The sequence below is a fragment of the Coregonus clupeaformis genome, unplaced genomic scaffold, assembly GCF_020615455.1.
Source record: "Coregonus clupeaformis isolate EN_2021a unplaced genomic scaffold, ASM2061545v1 scaf1085, whole genome shotgun sequence".
NCBI lineage: Eukaryota > Metazoa > Chordata > Actinopteri > Salmoniformes > Salmonidae > Coregonus > Coregonus clupeaformis.
The window spans coordinates 11828-30191 of record NW_025534539.1 but is presented as its reverse complement, the minus strand read 5'-3'; the positions used below and the strand labels follow the sequence as shown (position 1 = coordinate 30191).

General features: G+C 43.2%; 1 protein-coding gene and 2 long non-coding RNA genes across 3 annotated transcripts in view; all 3 read right to left on the bottom strand.

Moving 5' to 3' along the window:
- The window catches only part of LOC121547839 (adhesion G-protein coupled receptor G7-like), an 89617-nt gene extending 75130 nt beyond the window's left edge, over positions 1-14487 (bottom strand). Inside the window, exon 1 of the mRNA XM_045217506.1 lies at positions 14372-14487. The gene's annotated coding sequence lies outside the window, so the exon portion shown is untranslated. The remainder of the gene's footprint in view (positions 1-14371) is intronic.
- On the bottom strand, positions 8317-11291 carry LOC123486241. The gene is made up of 3 exons (XR_006659301.1): positions 11171-11291; positions 10195-11022; positions 8317-8350 (listed from the first exon to the last, which is right to left on the bottom strand). It is a non-coding gene; the product is annotated as an uncharacterized LOC123486241 (long non-coding RNA).
- A 357-nt stretch (positions 14488-14844) lies between the features above and the next one.
- Positions 14845-15663, bottom strand: LOC123486244. Its single transcript, XR_006659304.1, has 3 exons — positions 15588-15663; positions 15362-15471; positions 14845-14962 (listed from the first exon to the last, which is right to left on the bottom strand). It is a non-coding gene; the product is annotated as an uncharacterized LOC123486244 (long non-coding RNA).
- Between the last annotated feature and the right edge of the window lie 2701 nt (positions 15664-18364).

Here is an 18364-nt window from a genome sequence, read left to right as displayed (position 1 = left end):
ACTGCCCGTTCCATGATCTCGCCATCACGGTTGACAACTCCGTTGTGTCCTCCTCCCAGAGTGCGAAGAGCCTTGGCGTGACCCTGGACAATACCCTGTCGTTCTCCGCTAACATCAAGGCGGTGACCCGATCCTGCAGGTTCATGCTCTACAACATTCGGAGAGTACGACCCTGCCTTACACAGGAAGCGGCACAGGTCCTAATCCAGGCACTTGTCATCTCCCGTCTGGATTACTGCAACTCGCTGTTGGCTGGGCTCCCTGCCTGTGCCATTAAACCCCTACAACTCATCCAGAATGCCGCAGCCCGTCTGGTGTTCAACCTTCCCAAGTTCTCTCACGTCACCCCGCTCCTCCGCACACTCCACTGGCTTCCAGTTTAAGCTTGCATCTGTTACAAGACCATGGTGCTTGCCTATGGAGCTGTGAGGGGAACGGCACCTCCGTACCTTCAGGCTCTGATCAGTCCCTACACCCAAACGAGGGCATTGCGTTCATCCACCTCTGGCCTGCTGGCTCCCCTTCCTCTGCGGAAGCATAGTTCCCGCTCAGCCCAGTCAAAACTGTTCGCTGCTCTGGCACCCCAATGGTGGAACAAGCTCCCTCACGACGCCAGGACAGCGGAGTCACTCACCACCTTCCGGAGACATTTGAAACCCCACCTCTTTAAGGAATACCTGGGATAGGATAAAGTAATCCTTCTACCCCCCCCCCCTCTTAAAAAAAATAAAATAAAAAATAAAATTGTAAAGTGGTTATCCCACTGGTTATGGGGTGAATGCACCAATTTGTAAGTCGCTCTGGATAAGAGCGTCTGCTAAATGACGTAAATGTAAATGTAAATGGACTCTGAATGTGAGATCCAGGGTTAGGAGTAGTGTAGTGGTGTGTACTGTGAATGTGAGATCCAGGGTTAGGTATAGTAGTGTAGTGGTGTGTACTGTGAATGTGAGATCCAGGGTTAGGAGTAGTGTAGTGGTGTGTACTGTGAATGTGAGATCCAGGGTTAGGTATAGTAGTGTAGTGGTGTGTACTGTGAATGTGAGATCCAGGGTTAGGTATAGTAGTGTAGTGGTGTGTACTGTGAATGTGAGATCCAGGGTTAGGTATAGTAGTGTAGTGGTGTCTACTTTGAATGTGACATCCAGGGTTAGCAGTGGAGGCTGCTGAGGGGAGAATAGCTCATAATAATGGCTGGAACGGAGCGAATGGAATGGCATCAAACCATGTGTTTGATGTATTTGATACCGTTCTACTTATTCCGCTCCAGCCATTACCACGAGCCCGTCCTCCCCAATTAAGGTGCCACTAACCTCCTGTGAGGGTTAGGAATAGTAATGTAGTGGTGCGTACTGTGAATGTGAGATCCAGGGTTAGGTATAGTGTAAGTGTGTGTTTACGTACCCTTTGAACAAGTCTCTCCAGTCCACTCATCAGGACAGATACAGACTCCATTCTGCAACTCACCACCGTTGATACAGACCAGAGGAGGGGTTGTGGTGGTAGAGGTGGTGGTAGAGGTGGTGGTAGAGGTGGTGGTAGAGGTGGGGGTAGAGGTGGGGGTAGAGGTGGTGGTAGAGGTGGTGGTAGAGGTGGTGGTAGAGGTGGTGGTAGAGGTGGTGGTAGAGGTGGGGGTAGAGGTGGGGGTGGGGGTGGTGGGGAGACTGGTACTGGTGATAGGGATAGAGGTAGGGTAACCAGTAGTTGGAGGACCAGTAGAATTTAGGTAACCAGTAGTTGGATGACCAGTAGTAGCTGCAGTGTATTCAGTAGTTGGAGTGTCGGTAGTTGGTGTGTCGGTAGTTGGCCCGCTAGTTGGAGTGTCGGTAGTTGGTATATCGGTAGTTTGAGTGTAAGTAGTTGGAGTGTCGGTAGTTGGACTGTCATTTTGAGTGTTGGTAGTTAGTTCTTCGGGAATGACAGTAATTGGTATTTCAGTAGTTGGAGTGTCGGTAGTTGGAGTGTTGGTAGTTGGAGTGTCGGTAATTTCGGGAGTTGTAGTGTCGGTAGTTAGAGTGTCGGTAGTTGGCATGTCGGTAGTTGGACCGTCAGTTGGAGTGTTGGTAGTTATTTCTTCGGGAGTGTAAGTAGTTGGAGTGTAAGTAGTTGGAGTGTCGGTAGTTGGACCGTCAGTTGGAGTGTCAGTAGTTGGAGTGTCGGTAGTTGGACTGTCATTTTGAGTGTTGGTAGTTAGTTCTTCGGGAATGACAGTAATTGGTATTTCAGTAGTTGGAGTGTCGTTAGTTGGAGTGTCATTAGTTGGAGTGTCATTAGTTGGAGTGTCATTAGTTGGAGTGTCATTAGTTGGAGTGTCGGTAGTTGGAGTGTCGGTAGTTGGAGTGTCGGTAGTTGGAGTGTCATTAGTTGGAGTGTCGGTAGTTGGACTGTCATTTTGAGTGTTGGTAGTTAGTTCTTCAGGAATGACAGTAATTGGTATTTCAGTAGTTGGAGTGTCATTAGTTGGAGTGTCATTAGTTGGAGTGTCGGTAGTTGGAGTGTCGGTAGTTGGAGTGTCGGTAGTTGGAGTGTCGGTAGTTGGAGTGTCGGTAGTTGGAGTGTCGGTAGTTGGAGTGTCATTAGTTGGAGTGTCGGTAGTTGGAGTGTCGGTAGTTGGAGTGTCGGTAGTTGGAGTGTCGGTAGTTGGAGTGTCGGTAGTTGGAGTGTCGGTAGTTGGAGTGTCGGTAGTTGGACCGTCAGTTGGAGTGTTGGTAGTTATTTCTTCGGGAGTGTAAGTAGTTGGAGTGTCGGTAGTTGGACCGTCAGTTGGAGTGTCAGTAGTTGGTGTTTCAGTAGTTGGAGTGTCGTTAGTTGGAGTGTTAGTCGTTGGGGTGTCAGTAGTTGAAGGGGCACTAGCTGGAGGGGCAGGGGTTAAAGGGCTAGCAGTAGCTGGAGGGGTTAAAGGGGCAGTAGTAGTTGGAGAAGTTATGTCAATGGTGGTTGGAATGGCAGAGGATGTGGTGAGATCCCCCTGTGGCAAAGAGACTGCCCCCAAAAAATATATATTCAGTAAATCAAATTAACAAGGGTACATAGTGTCAGTTGCTATAAGCATAGGAGATGATCCATGTTGTTCCAGTTTCAATGTGTCTTCAGCAGTGTAGAAATGTTTTCTACTGTACTTTATGAGAGAATTAAGTCAATATCACTGCCAATAAACGGTTGACATTTGATAGCAAAGCCTACTCTGTTATCAACTGTATCTGAGACCTGACAGTAGTCTATTCACAGTATGTAAAGACCGGCTTAACAGTAAATCTAAATAGTGTTTGGATAAAAATAATGTCTGAAACAATGTCTTCAATGATGGTATTGTATCCCTCGCAGCAAACAGACAAACATCAGTCAATCATTGACTGTAAACCAAACTTTAAAATTCATAAACCACACTGTAAAAACATTAAGGTTATATATTGGTAATAAGCAATTGATACGTTAAATGCATCATACATTTTTAAAGCAAGTTTCCTACGCAATTCTCAATCGCAGAAGACACTTAACAACAGCATCATACACAGAGTATACCAAACAGTAGGAACACTTTCCTAATGTTGAGTTGCACATTTGTGTCAAGTTGGTTCGATGTCCTTTGGGTGGTGAACCATTCTTGATACACACGGTTAACTGTTGAACGTGAAAAACCCAGCAGCGTTGCAATTCTTCACACAAACCAGGACGAAAAAACCTTATTTAACCTATCTCCTCCCCTTCAGCTACATTGATTGAAGTGGATTTAACAAGTGACATCAATAAGGGATCATAGCTTTCACCTGGATTCATCTGGCCAGTCAATGTCTTGGAAAGAGGAGGTGTTCTTAATGTTTTGTACGCTCAGTGTACATCTGAACATCTTAAATCACCCTGAATAAATCAAATATAGAGCAAGTCTTACCTGTTGCAAAGACAGCCATAATCCATAGCTCCTTCATCTCTGCTGTTTCCTGGCATGCAGTGTAAGCAGACTGCACATTATTAGGACGTCTGTTGGTCTTATGCTGCTCTGCTCTTCACCTGTTACAGAGACTGCAGTGACGTGCAGGTACCAGTTAATGATTTACTATTGAAATTAAGGGTGAAGTACTGTACATTGGCTCCAACACTGGCCACGTTTTTTTACATAATCAGTAAAGACTGACACACAAATACAGTTGAAGTCGGAAGTTTACATACACCTTAGCCAAATACATTTAAACTCAGTTTTTCACAATTCCTGACATTTAATCCTAGTAAAAATTCCCTGTTTTAGGTCAGTTAGGATCACCACTTTATTTTAAGAATGTGAAATGTCAGAATAATAGTAGAGAGAATGATTTATTTCAGCTTTTATTTCTTTCATCACATTCCCAGTGGGTCAGAAGTTTACATACACTCCATTAGTATTTGGTAGCACTGCCTTAAATTGTTTAACTTGGGTCAAACGTTTCGGGTAGCCTTCCACAAGCTTCCCACAATAAGTTGGGTGAATTTTGGCCCATTCCTCCTGACAGAGCTGGTGTAACAGAGTCATGTTTCTAGGCCTCCTTGCTCGCACACGCTTTTTCAGCTCTTTTTGAGTTCTGGCCACAAATGTTCTATAGGATTGATGTCAGGGCTTTGTGATGGCCGCTCCTATTACCTTGACTTAGTTGTCCTTAAGCCATTTTGCCACAACTTTGGAAGTATGCTTGGGGTCATTGTCCATTTGGAAGACCCATTAGCGACCAAGCTTTAACTTCCTGACTGATGTCTTGAGATGTTGCTTCAATATATCCACATCATTTTCCTTCCTCATGATGCCATCTATTTTGTGAAATGCACCTGTCCCTCCTGCAGCAAAGCACCCCCACAGCATGATGCTGCCACCCCCGTGCTTCACGGTTGGGATGGTGTTCTTCGGCTTGCAAGCAACCCCCTTTTTCCTCCAAACATATCAATGGTCATTATCGCCAAACAGTTCTATTTTTGTTTCATCAGACCAGAGGACATTTCTCCAGAAAGTACAATCTTTGTCCCCATGTGCAGTTGCAAACCGTAGTCTGGCTTTTTTATGGCGGTTTTGGAGCAGTGGCTTCTTCCTTGCTGAGCAGCCTTTCAGGTTATGTCGATATAGGACTCGTTTTACTGTTGGTATAGATACTTTTGTACCTGTTTCCTCCAGCATCTTCACAAGGTCCTTTGCTGTTGTTCTGGGATTGATTTACACTTTTCGCACCAAAGTACGTTCATTTCTAGGAGACAGAATGTGTCTCCTTCCTGAGCGGTATGACAGCTGCGTGGTCCCATGGTGTTTATACTTGCGTACTATTGTTTGTACAGATGAACGTGGTACCGTCAGGCGTTTGGAAATTGCTCCCAAGGATGAACCAGACTTGTGGAGGTCTACAATTTCTTTTCTGAGGTCTTGGCTGATTTATTTTAATTTTCCCATTATGTCAAGCAAAGAGGCACTGAGTTTGAATGTAGGCCTTGAAATACATCCACAGGTACACCTCCAATTGACTCAAATTATGTCAATTATCAGAAGCTTCTAAAGCCATGACATAATTTCTGTAATTTTCCAAGCTGTTTAAAGGCACAGTCAATTTAGTGTATGTAAACTTCTGACCCACTGGAATTGTGATACAGTGAATTATAAGTGAAATAATCTGTCTGTAAACAATTATTGGAAAGATTACTTGTGTCATGCACAAAGTAGATGTCCTAACCGACTTGCCAAAACTATAGTTTGTTAACAAGAAATTTGTGGAGTGGTTGAAAAGCGAGTTTTAATGACTCCAACCTAAGTGTATGTAAACTTCCGACTTCAACTGTAGATCAGATATGTGACTGGATTAATAAAATGGATACACATGGATGGATACTGTGAGGACCAGTCAACCAATAGCATTACCCTTCTCTATGCAAAACATTATTGGTTGCAGCTGGGAAGGTACAGTACATATTTTGGTAAACAGAACAACTTTTTCTCCAGTAGAGCAGGTGTAATGAGATCTCCTGATTAGAGGGGAAGAATAAAGCAATGGAACTGGCTTGGAGGTCTGGATTAGAATTTGAGGCCACTAAAGGGTGTACTTCTCTAAAATAGGGTTTCCCAAACTCGATCCTATTATGGTGCTGCCATAATAAACAGAATATACAGACAGACCATAAACAAACAGAATATACAGACAATATATATATATAGTGTGTTAGTGTGTTGCAGCTGTTCCTCCTTCTCCCTGAGCGCTCCGCTGTTTTACCACTTGCGACCCGTTCTGACCTCGATCTCTGCCTGGCGAACCCTCTCATCCTTGCTGTCCTGCAGCATCATAGCCTGACGTGCTTTGTTGCCTTGTACTCCTCTACCACAGATGTAATTGGCAGCTGCAGCTTGCTGCCTATGTTCTACAGGCCGATGGAGCAGAAGCTTCTTAATCCATTTTAAATGCGTCCCTTCTGCCCTCGGTAAAGACCAAATTTCGCAGAGAAAATTACTTTGACCTGGGCTACACTGTCTAATGCTATTTTCTGAGTTATTGTGTAAAATAGTGTTTTTTCTCACTAAGAATACTGAAACAAACATCCGCTTAAAAGAGAATAATCACAGATTTATTCAATACAGTTACATTTTATAAAGAACAAATGTACAGGATATACAGAATTTGTGCCAAAAACATTGTTGGACAACAAAACTTCTGCGGGAATTCACAGTAAATATACATTGATACAACATTGTGTATATTATAATGTATATTATAGGATAATAGTGGAGGTACATGAGATATTTTCCAACAGAGGTTGAACTTGCAGCCCATCAGTTAGATGTCTGTGAGGAACAAGGTGGAAATGACAGATCAGTGTCCTGCTGTGTGTATGATTCTACTTTTTCACTTTGCTCGCCTCGCCATAGACTGAACTTCTTGGTGTGAAGAGGGATCCCAGCGCTAGAGACAGATTTCAAAGCACTTGACATCTTTTTCTTGACAATTGCTGTTCTTGCTGTGAACAGAATGAAAATCTGCAAGCCCTGTGGAGCGAAAACAAAAACACAGACATAATCAAGTATTTTCAGGAACACACAAGTACAAACAAAAAGGTAGTGTTTCTATAAAGAGCAGCAGAATTTATTTTTGTTTAGTAGGTGTCTAGTTTTCAATCATGTCTGGATTCTGTGGTACAATAGTACACTAGTCTTTATATTTAACATTTGAGTCATTTAGCAGACTCTCTTATCCAGAGCGACTTACAGTAGTGAGTGCATACATTTACTACCTGAGTGGTGGTGAGTACACAGAAGGAGATGTTGAGTATGGTGTACATGGTCTGGTTCTGTGTAATGAGCAACAGATAGCCCAGGATCCAGGAGAGACCGAGCACCACAGCCAGAGAAAAGCTACTGAGGAACTTCTTCTTCATCGATGTGTGTCTTGTACTGGGAAATATAACCAACATGCTTAGATTGCTGTCATAGACTGCTGTAATGCTGTGGTAAAATAACAGTATGCTTCCAATGACTGAGTGGGTTAGAGCATGGTGCTCATTAAATAGTATGAATTGGTTCCTAATGACTGAATTAATAATAATAAAATAATAATACATTTTATTTATAACAAGCTTTTCATTGAAAGACAATTTGAAATGAACAAGCTCATTAGTAGGCATTTAAATTAAGACTGATCTTTATGACTACAACTTGCTACTTTGTGCCCCCACAACACCCCCATTAATGTTACCTGGTTATATGTGGGTTGGTCTTGGATGTGGTAACTGCAAAATATACCAACACCACCATGTTGAAGATGAGCATGAACGCCACAGGGATCAGGAACCCCCAAAACATTGGCAGCTTGAAGTCAAAGTTCCCCTTTGGATCGAGGGCAGCAAGCCAGCAACTGAGAGGTCAAATGAATGAGTTAGAGAGTGGGACTATGTGACAGACAAAACAGGACGCCAGTGATTTGAATAACATGGTATAAAGTAAACATGGTGGGTGGCATAAGTAAACAAGAAACCTTTCAACACAATGTTTAACTTTTTATATGGCTCTTGGCCAATTATTAGCATGCATTATAAACATGCACATGAACATTGATCAGGATAACCTTTTACAGCATAAGTTTTACAATTTTATAAAGCAATTGCCCCACTTTAATTTAAATTGAACCTATTATGAGAACCACTGAAGAGGAAGTAAATTGCAGTACAGCAAAGCACAGTACTCAGGTGTAGTTGTGGTAGTATAGTACAGTATAGTACAGTACAGCACAATAGAGTACAGATAAGTAGTACAGAAATAGTATAGTATTGACTCACAATTCCTCCTGCCTGTAACCCAGTGGATTATCCACTCTGTAACTAATTCCTAATGTGAGGGCCACCACAACCGCAGGCAGTCCTAAAGGACAGAGAATGTTGTTGTTATGTCCTGGTAGATTAGCATGCAGACATATACAGATTATATACTACACATACAGTGGGGAAAAAAAGTATTTAGTCAGCCACCAATTGTGCAAGTTCTCCCACTTAAAAAGATGAGAGAGGCCTGTAATTTTCATCATAGGTACACGTCAACTATGACAGACAAATTGAGAAAAAAAATCCAGAAAATCACATTGTAGGATTTTTAATGAATTTATTTGCAAATTATGGTGGAAAATAAGTATTTGGTCACCTACAAACAAGCAAGATTTCTGGCTCTCACAGACCTGTAACTTCTTGTTTAAGAGGCTCCTCTGTCCCCCACTCGTTACCTGTATTAATGGCACCTGTTTGAACTTGTTATCAGTATAAAAGACACCTGTCCACAACCTCAAACAGTCACACTCCAAACTCCACTATGGCCAAGACCAAAGAGCTGTCAAAGGACACCAGAAACAAAATTGTAGACCTGCACCAGGCTGGGAAGACTGAATCTGCAATAGGTAAGCAGCTTGGTTTGAAGAAATCAACTGTGGGAGCAATTATTAGGAAATGGAAGACATACAAGACCACTGATAATCTCCCTCGATCTGGGGCTCCACGCAAGATCTCACCCTGTGGGGTCAAAATGATCACAAGAACGGTGAGCAAAAATCCCAGAACAACACGGGGGACCTAGTGAATGACCTGCAGAGAGCTGGGACCAAAGTAACAAAGCCTACCATCAGTAACACACTATGCCGCCAGGGACTCAAATCCTGCAGTGCAAGACGTGTCCCCCTGCTTAAGCCAGTACATGTCCAGGCCCGTCTGAAGTTTGCTAGAGTGCATTTGGATGATCCAGAAGAGGATTGGGAGAATGTCATATGGTCAGATGAAACCAAAATATAACTTTTTGGTAAAAACTCAACTTGTCGTGTTTGGAGGACAAAGAATGCTGATTTGCATCCAAAGAACACCATACCTACTGTGGAGCATGGGGGTGGAAACATCATGCTTTGGGGCTGTTTTTCTGCAAAGGGACCAGGATGACTGATCCGTGTAAAGGAAAGAATGAATGGGGCCATGTATCGTGAGATTTTGAGTGAAAACCTCCTTCCATCAGCAAGGGCATTGAAGATGAAACGTGGCTGGGTCTTTCAGCATGACAATGATCCCAAACACACCGCCCGGGCAACGAAGGAGTGGCTTCGTAAGAAGCATTTCAAGGTCCTGGAGTGGCCTAGCCAGTCTCCAGATCTCAACCCCATAGAAAATCTTTGGAGGGGAGTTGAAAGTCTGTGTTGCCCAGCGACAGCCCCAAAACATCACTGCTCTAGAGGAGATCTGCATGGAGGAATGGGCCAAAATACCAGCAACAGTTTGTGAAAACCTTGTGAAGACTTACAGAAAACGTTTGACCTGTGTCATTGCCAACAAAGGGTATATAACAAAGTATTGAGAAACTTTTGTTATTGACCAAATACTTATTTTCCACCATAATTTGCAAATAAATTCATTAAAAATCCTACAATGTGATTTTCTGGATTTTTTTTTCTCATTTTGTCTGTCATAGTTGACGTGTACCTATGATGAAAATTACAGGCCTCTCTCATCTTTTTAAGTGGGAGAACTTGCACAATTGGTGGCTGACTAAATACTTTTTTTCCCCACTGTACATCCTCTAAAGACAGAACATCACTATACAAGTTGCTTTGAAGCTCTATTTCAGGCTAAATAAAATATAACCTAGCATTCGTTTTGGTTCAAGGAGCCCAGGTCTAATGCCAGCCAAAGCTTCTGAAACAACTAAATACTTTATTTTTCTCCAAGCTGTCCTACCCCATCCGATGGCCACGGTATAGGCTGTGAAGTGTGACGGGCTGGTGGCCAGGCTGTTTCTGATCATCAGGAAGACATGTGTGGCGTACAGCGTGTTCCAGGTGAACGTCCCCAACAGGAAGTACTGCAGCAGGACTGTGACTGCAGTACAGGGGCCTCTGTCCCGCTCTGTGTGTGTGTCGGACGAGGGGACAATGTTGTCCTCCTGTATTTCAGGTTTCTCCAGCTGTTTATGAGGGTTGTCCACCCCCAACATGAAGAGGAGGGTGAAGATCAGGAGACACACGCAGACGCTCACTAAGAGGACAGTTGGGTTGGTTTTGCGTGATTTCCTGGGGATAGGTGATAGACAACACTATGTTAGGGAAGTTAGATGCGTAGCTATGGATGTGTTGGGTCATTATTGGTGGGTTTCATATTGATTTCACCTATCAAGTCGTGTTGGATCAGACAAAGGGCTTCTTTACACTATTGAGATGCACCCAATATGTTTTATTAGTTCTGGAACCCTGTAGGATCTTTCCGGGTCACGATCTGGAATGTTATTGTATATTTAGAATTGGTTCTGGAACCCTGTAGGATCTTACCGGGTCACCATCTGGAATGTTATTGTATATGTTTAATTGGTTCTGGAACCCTGTAGGATCTTACCGGGTCACCATCTGGAATGTTATTGTATAGGTTGAATTGGTTCTGGAACCCTCTAGGATCTTACCAGGTTGCGATCTGGAATGTTATTGTTAAACTCAACCCTATGATGGACATGGAGCATCCCAATGTGGTGATCCAGTTTAGAACTTCAGCGTATTTAAAATCCCTCCTGAATGACTGTAGAAAGAAAAAATAAATTTCAACACTAAGTTTGTCACAGTCATACTGTATAAAGTAATCTCCCTCATGTGTCTGGATATGCTGATGTAAACCTTAGGTTAGAGTGTGGTCAGTTAAAGGGAGATGAAGGCAGCTAGCTACTCACCATAAGCACAGCGAAGTTAGTGGTGTGATTACAGAAACATCGCAGGCCGTCTTCTGAGTGGTTGACTTTGGAGCAGCCAGAGGTGCTCCAGTCTTTCAAAGTGTAGTTCCACCACACGCAGGCAAAGTCATAGAGGGAGGCCTTGGAGACAGCCTGAGAAGTGAGAACAGAAACAAACTCACTGTAAATCCTTCAGCAAAAGACATGCATTCACAGTATTCCTCATTTATAAAATCATGAAGTCATTTGTGAAGTATAACAGGTCATTAAGTAAATGTGAGACAGAATAAATTACAATTATGATAGATCATATTATATACAATACAAAATATTGTTCACTGGCCAAAATATGCTTCCTTGGTCCTTATGGAGGATAAGCGTCAATGGATAACTTAGATCAAGGGTAGGCAGCCCTGGTCCTGGAGTGCCACAGGCACATCATGTTTTTGATTTAACCGACCTGGAAGACAAGGTGTGTTGAATTTAAGCAATCATTAATCTGATTAATTAACTCAGTTGGTCAGGTGTATTGACTAGTTGGAACAAAATCATGCAATACCTGCAGCACTCCAGGAACTGTGCTGCCTGCCCCTGACTTAGATCATGGAAAACTTCCCACTACGTTTCCCAGAGAATTTGGACCACTATGTGTTTATTGATTCCAAGAGAAATCTTACTGTAGGCTTGAAGAGCATCTCAACATGTAACCCAGACACTTGTCCCAGGTTAGCAGAGATGACCCTTCTGCTGGTTCCAGAAGAAGCTGTGTAAGTCCTGGACCTGAAGAACCGGTCATTTTGGTAGAGCACAAAACCAATGGAGCGGTTTGTGTTTTTACTAAGCAAAACTGAGTCGAGAGAGTGAGCGAGAGAGAGAGACACATCGTTATAACACTACATACGTAGCCATAATGACATTTGAAATGTATCTATTCCTTTTAAACTTTTGTGAGTGTAATGTTTAGTGTTAGTTTTTTGATTGTATATTTGCTTTGGCAATGTAAACATATGTTTCCCATGCAAATAAAACCCTTTGAATTGAGAGAGAGAGAGAGAGCGAGAGACATTGTTTTTCATATACATGAGTAGCTTGACTTTGCCTTGTAGGCAAATTGGAAGCCCAATTACTTCTCATTAGTTTACTTATCCATACAGTGAGGGAAAAAAGTATTTGATTTTGTACGTTTGCCCACTGAAAAAGAAATGATCAGTCTATAATTTTAATGGTAGGTTTATTTGAACAGTGAGAGACAGAATAACAACAACAAAATCCAGAAAAACGCATGTAAAAATGTTATAAATTGATTTGCATTTTAATGAGGGAAATAAGTATTTGACCCCCTCTCAATCAGAAAGATTTCTGGCTCCCAGGTGTCTTTTATACAGGTAACGAGCTGAGATTAGGAGCACACTCTTAAAGGGAGTGCTCCTAATTTCAGCTTGTTACCTGTATAAAAGACACCTGTCCACAGAAGCAATCAATCAATCAGATTCAAAACTCTCCACCATGGCCAAGACCAAAGAGCTCTCCAAGGATGTCAGGGACAAGATTGTAGACCTACACAAGGCTGGAATGGGCTACAAGACCATCGCCAAGCAGCTTGGTGAGAAGGTGACACCAGTTGGTGCGATTATTCGCAAATGGAAGAAACACAAAAGAACTGTCAATCTCCCTCGGCCTGGGGCTCCATGCAAGATCTCACCTCGTGGAGTTGCAATGATCATGAGAACGGTGAGGAATCAGTCCAGAACTACACAGGAGGATCTTGTCAATGATCTCAAGGCAGCTGGGACCATAGTCACCAAGAAAACAATTGGTAACACACTACGCCGTGAAGGACTGAAATCCTGCAGCGCCCGCAAGGTCCCCCTGCTCAAGAAAGCACATATACAGGGCAGTCTGAAGTTTGCCAATGAACATCTGAATGATTCAGAGGAGAACTGGGTGAAAGTGTTGTGGTCAGATGAGACCAAAATCGAGCTCACCGTATTTGGAGGAGGAGGAATGCTGCCTATGACCCCAAGAACACCATCCCCACCGTCAAACATGGAGGTGGAAACATTATGCTTTGGGGGTGTTTTTCTGCTAAGGGGACAACTTCACCGCATCAAAGGGACGATGGACGGGGCCATGTACCGTCAAATCTTGGGTGAGAACCTCCTTCCCTCAGCCAGGGCATTGAAAATGGGTCGTGGATGGGTATTCCAGCATGACAATGACCCAAAACACACGGCCAAGGCAACAAAGGAGTGGCTCAAGAAGAAGCACATTAAGGTCCTGGAGTGGCCTAGCCAGTCTCCAGACCTTAATTCCATAGAAAATCTGTGGAGGGAGCTGAAGGTTTGAGTTGCCAAACGTCAGCCTCGAAACCTTAATGACTTGGAGAAGATCTGCAAAGAGGAGTGGAACAAAATCCCTCCTGAGATCTGTGCAAACCTGGTGGCCAACTACAAGAAACGTCTGACCTCTGATTATAAACAAGGGTTTTGCCACCAAGTACTAAGTCATGTTTTGCAGAGGGGTCAAATACTTATTTCCCTCATTAAAATGCAAATCAATTGATAACATTTTTGACATGCGTTTTTCTAGATTTTTTTGTTGTTATTCTGTCTCTCACTGTTCAAATAAACCTACCATTAAAATTATAGACTGATCATCTCTTTGTAAGTGGGCAAACGTACAAAATCAGCAGGGGATCAAATACTTTTTCCCCTCACTGTATCTCATGTGACTCAACTTTATTGGACAATCAATATTTTTGGCACTGCTGACCTGATTTCGGAGACAAAGCGCTCTCGGTGAAAGCGGTACAAGGAAATTGAAGCTTGAGTTTATACACTATGTTTGCATACCAACATTGGCTCACCTGGTGGGAATTTGATAACAATCTGGACATCGATAGAAACGCCGTTGTCAGCTATCAGTTCAGAGGTATTAGTGTTGAGATTAATTCTGTTGGCCACAAAATTACCAGATCTTCCTGGAGGAGATTAATTTGATTTAGCAATTTAAAGCAGAACAATATATTGTTACTTCTGCACTTGTCTGTAGTACACAAATCAAATCCATACCAAACATTATTGACCAACAGACGAGAAACATATAAAAAATAAGATACAACTAGTTGAACTAGTCTGTCAACACAGATATAAATTATCACTTAAAAAAACACACTGTAGGTTCACTAGCAGTCCCACCCACCAGTCAGAGCACTAAACTGGATCCCTACTGTGTCACTTGGTACTTGGACAGACTGGACTACCAGGTTGGGCTGAACCACCAAGGACACGTTACTCTGCTGGTCCAGGGAAAACTCCTCCAGGGTCTCCGTGAGGCTGGGAGAGAAACACAGAAAAACATTAGTTTACATGCACCCATGCAGACACGCACAGAGACACACGTACACACATAAACTCAAACATATGTAGAAACACACACACACACCTCTGGACAGCATCACTCTCCTGTGTAGTCTCCCCACTGGCATTCAGCAGCTGGCTGATGGTAGTTACAGCTGCCACTGCGATGTCCTGCAACATGATCAAAACCAGGGAATGACCCTCAAGTGTTCAAATCAATGCAGTAACAACCTCACGTTTATCTCCAGAACATGTCATAGTCAAGAGTTGATTTGAAAACATGTTATACCTCTGTGATATTTACAGACTGAAGCAGAGTGTTAGCTATCTGAGCTGCTGTGATGATGTTGTCAGCTGATAGCCGCTCTGGTTGGGAGGTCAGGATCTGAGTACTGAAGGCTAGCTGTGCTAAATCACCTGAACTGCTGGAGATCTGAATAGGGAGAGAGATTTTTATTTTTTATTTTTTTCAACAGAACATTGTATAAGTGTCAGCAACATGCTGAACTGTGAGTACATTGGGATATTAAAATTGGCAACACTAACTATGTGGCTCAGTTGGTAGAGAATGGCAATTGCAACGCCAAGGTTGTGGGTTCAATTCCCACAGGGCAAAAGTATGAAAATGTATGCACTCACTACTGAATGTTCCTCATCAACTGTTAAGCAGAATAAAGGAACAGAATACATGAGCTGAAGGTAAAAGCCAGTTGTTACTGATCTTCAAACTGTAAGATCGACTCCTCATAATGATAACTGTAACTGACCCAAAGAAAGAAGAACGCAAAATCGAGACAGGTCATAAATCAGGATCATAAGAATATTGACTTACATTTCCTTGAATGCCACTGAGGGTCAATTCACACTGCAGCTCCTGAGGAGGACCAAACATCGGAGAGCCAGTGTCATTCAAACATCTTGCTGAGGCTTCTGGTAAACCGGCTGGAGGAACCAAGACAAAAAGATACTCAAGATTTTGTGTTACCTAATGCAATATTTATTAGGACTGTAACAGATGAATACATTTTTGTCATTTTAGGTGAATAAAAGTAACATACCACTGGTTGTCTCCTCACCACACAGTTGTTCTGAATAAGCAGACCAGCCAACCGTTGTTCTTGGGAAGGATAATCCATAGGTGATGGTGGAATTGCAGAAATTCCCTATCGAAGTAAAATGCATTTCAACATGGACCAAATGTATGACTGCAAACATGAAATGTACATTCTGAATGTGAGATCCAGGGAATAGTGTTGTGGACTGTGAATGTGACATCTAGGGTTAGGTATAGTAGTGTAGTGGTCTGTACCGTGAATGTGAGATCCAGGGTTAGGTATAGTAGTGTAGTGGTGTGTACTGTGAATGTGAGATCCAGGGTTAGGTATAGTGGTGTAGTATTGTAGAGCGGAGTCTGAATGTGAGATCCAGGGTTAGGTATAGTAGTGTAGTATTGTGGAGTGGAGTCTGAATGTGAGATCTAGGGTTAGGTATAGTAGTGTGGTATTGTGGAGTGGAGTCTGAATGTGAGATCCAGGGTAGGGTATAGTGTAAGTGTGTGGATGTACCCTCTGAACAGGTCTCTCCGGTCATCAGGACAGATACAGTCTCCACTCTGCAGCTCACCACCATTGATACAGACCAAAGGAGCGGTTGTGGTGGTAGAAGGGAGACTGGTACTGGTGATAGTGATAGAGGTAGGGTGACCAGTAGTTGGAAGTCCTGAAGCATTTAGGTAACCAGTAGTTGGAGTGTCAGTAGTTGGAGTGTCAGTAGTTGGAGTGTCAGTAGTTGGAGGGTCAGGGGTTAAAGGGGCAGCAGTAGTTGGAGGGTAAGGGGTTAAAGGGGCAGCAGTAGTTGGAGGGTAAGGGGTTAAAAGGGGCAGCAGTAGTTGGAGGGTAAGGGGTTAAAGGGGCAGCAGTAGTTGGAGGGTAAGGGGTTAAAGGGGCAGCAGTAGTTGGAGGGTAAGGGGTTAAAAGGGGCAGCAGTAGTTGGAGGGTCAGGGGTTAAAGGGGCAGCAGTAGTTGGAGGGTAAGGGGTTGAAGGGGCAGCAGTAGTTGGAGGGTCAGGGGTTAAAGGGGCAGCAGTAGTTGGAGGGTAAGGGGTTAAAAGGGGCAGCAGTAGTTGGAGGGTCAGGGGTTAAAGGGGCAGCAGTAGTTGGAGGGTCAGGGGTTAAAGGGGCAGCAGTAGTTGGAGGGTCAGGGGTTAAAGGGGCAGCAGTAGTTGGAGGGTAAGGGGTTGAAGGGGCAGCAGTAGTTGGAGGGTCAGGGGTTAAAGGGGCAGCAGTAGTTGCAGGGTCAGGGGTTAAAGGGGCAGCAGTAGTTGGAGGGTAAGGGGTTAAAGGGGCAGCAGTAGTTGGAGGGTAAGGGGTTAAAGGGGCAGCAGTAGTTGGAGGGTAAGGGGTTGAAGGGGCAGCAGTAGTTGGAGGGTAAGGGGTTAAAGGGGCAGCAGTAGTTGGAGGGTAAGGGGTTAAAGGGGCAGCAGTAGTTGGAGGGTAAGGGGTTAAAGGGGCAGCAGTAGTTGGAGGGTCAGGGGTTAAAGGGGCAGCAGTAGTTGGAGGGTCAGGGGTTAACGGGGCAGCAGTAGTTGGAGTAGTTATGTCAATGGTGGTTGGAACGGCAGAGGATGTGGTGAGATCCCCCTGTAGCAAAGAGACTGCCCAAAAATGTAAATCACTCCGTAAACCACATAAACAAGGGTACATAGTGTCAGTTGCTATACATTTTGGAGATTATCCAGACTGTTCCAGTTTCATTGTCTTCACCAGTGTAGAAATGTTTTCTACTGTACTTTATGAGAGAAAGAAGTCATTATCACTGCCAATAAACAGTAGACATTTGATAGCAAAAGCAACTCTGTTATAAACTGTATCTGAGAACTGACAGTAGTCTATTCACAGTATGTAAACAGCTTAACAGTAAATCTAAATAGTGTTTGAATAATAATAAAGTCTGAAACAATGTCTTCATTGATGTTATTGTATCCCTCGCAGCAAACAGACAAAACATCAGTCAATCATTTACTATAAACCAAACTTTAAAATTCATAAACCAAACTGTAAATACTCTAAGGTCATATATTGGATATACTCTATTGATAAGTTAAATGCATCATACATCTTTGCACATCGTAAGTGAAAACAATTTTCCTACACAGTTCTCAATCAGACAAGAAACTTAACAACAGCATCATACACTGAGTATACCAAACATTAGGAACACCCCACCCCACCCCCCTTTGACCTCAGAACAGCCTCAATTCATCAGGGCATGGACTCTACAAGGTGTCGAAAGCATTCCACAAGGATGCTGGCCAATGTTGACTCCAATGATTCCCACAGTTGTGTCAAGTTGGCTGGATGGTTGGCTGGATGTCCTTTGGGTGGTGGACCATTCTTGATACACACAGGAAACTGCTGAGCGTAAAAAACCCAGCAGCGTTGTAATTCTTGACACAAACCGGTGCGCCTGGCACCTACTACCATACCCCGTTCAAAGGCACTTAAATATTTTGTCTTGCCCATTCACCTTCTGAATGGAACACAAACACAATCCATGTCTCAACTGTCTCAAGGCTTAAACATCCTTATTTAATCTGTCTCCTTCCCTTCATCTACATTGATTGAAGTGGATTTAACAATTTACATCAATAAGGGATCATAGCTTTCACCTGGATTCACCTGGCCAGTCTATGTCATGGAAAGAGCAGGTGTTCCTAATGTTTTGTGCACTCAGTGTACATCTGAACATCTTAAATCACCCTGAATAAATCAAATATAGAGCAAGTCTTACCTGTAGCAAAGACAGCCATAATCCATAGCTCCTTCATCTCTGCCGTT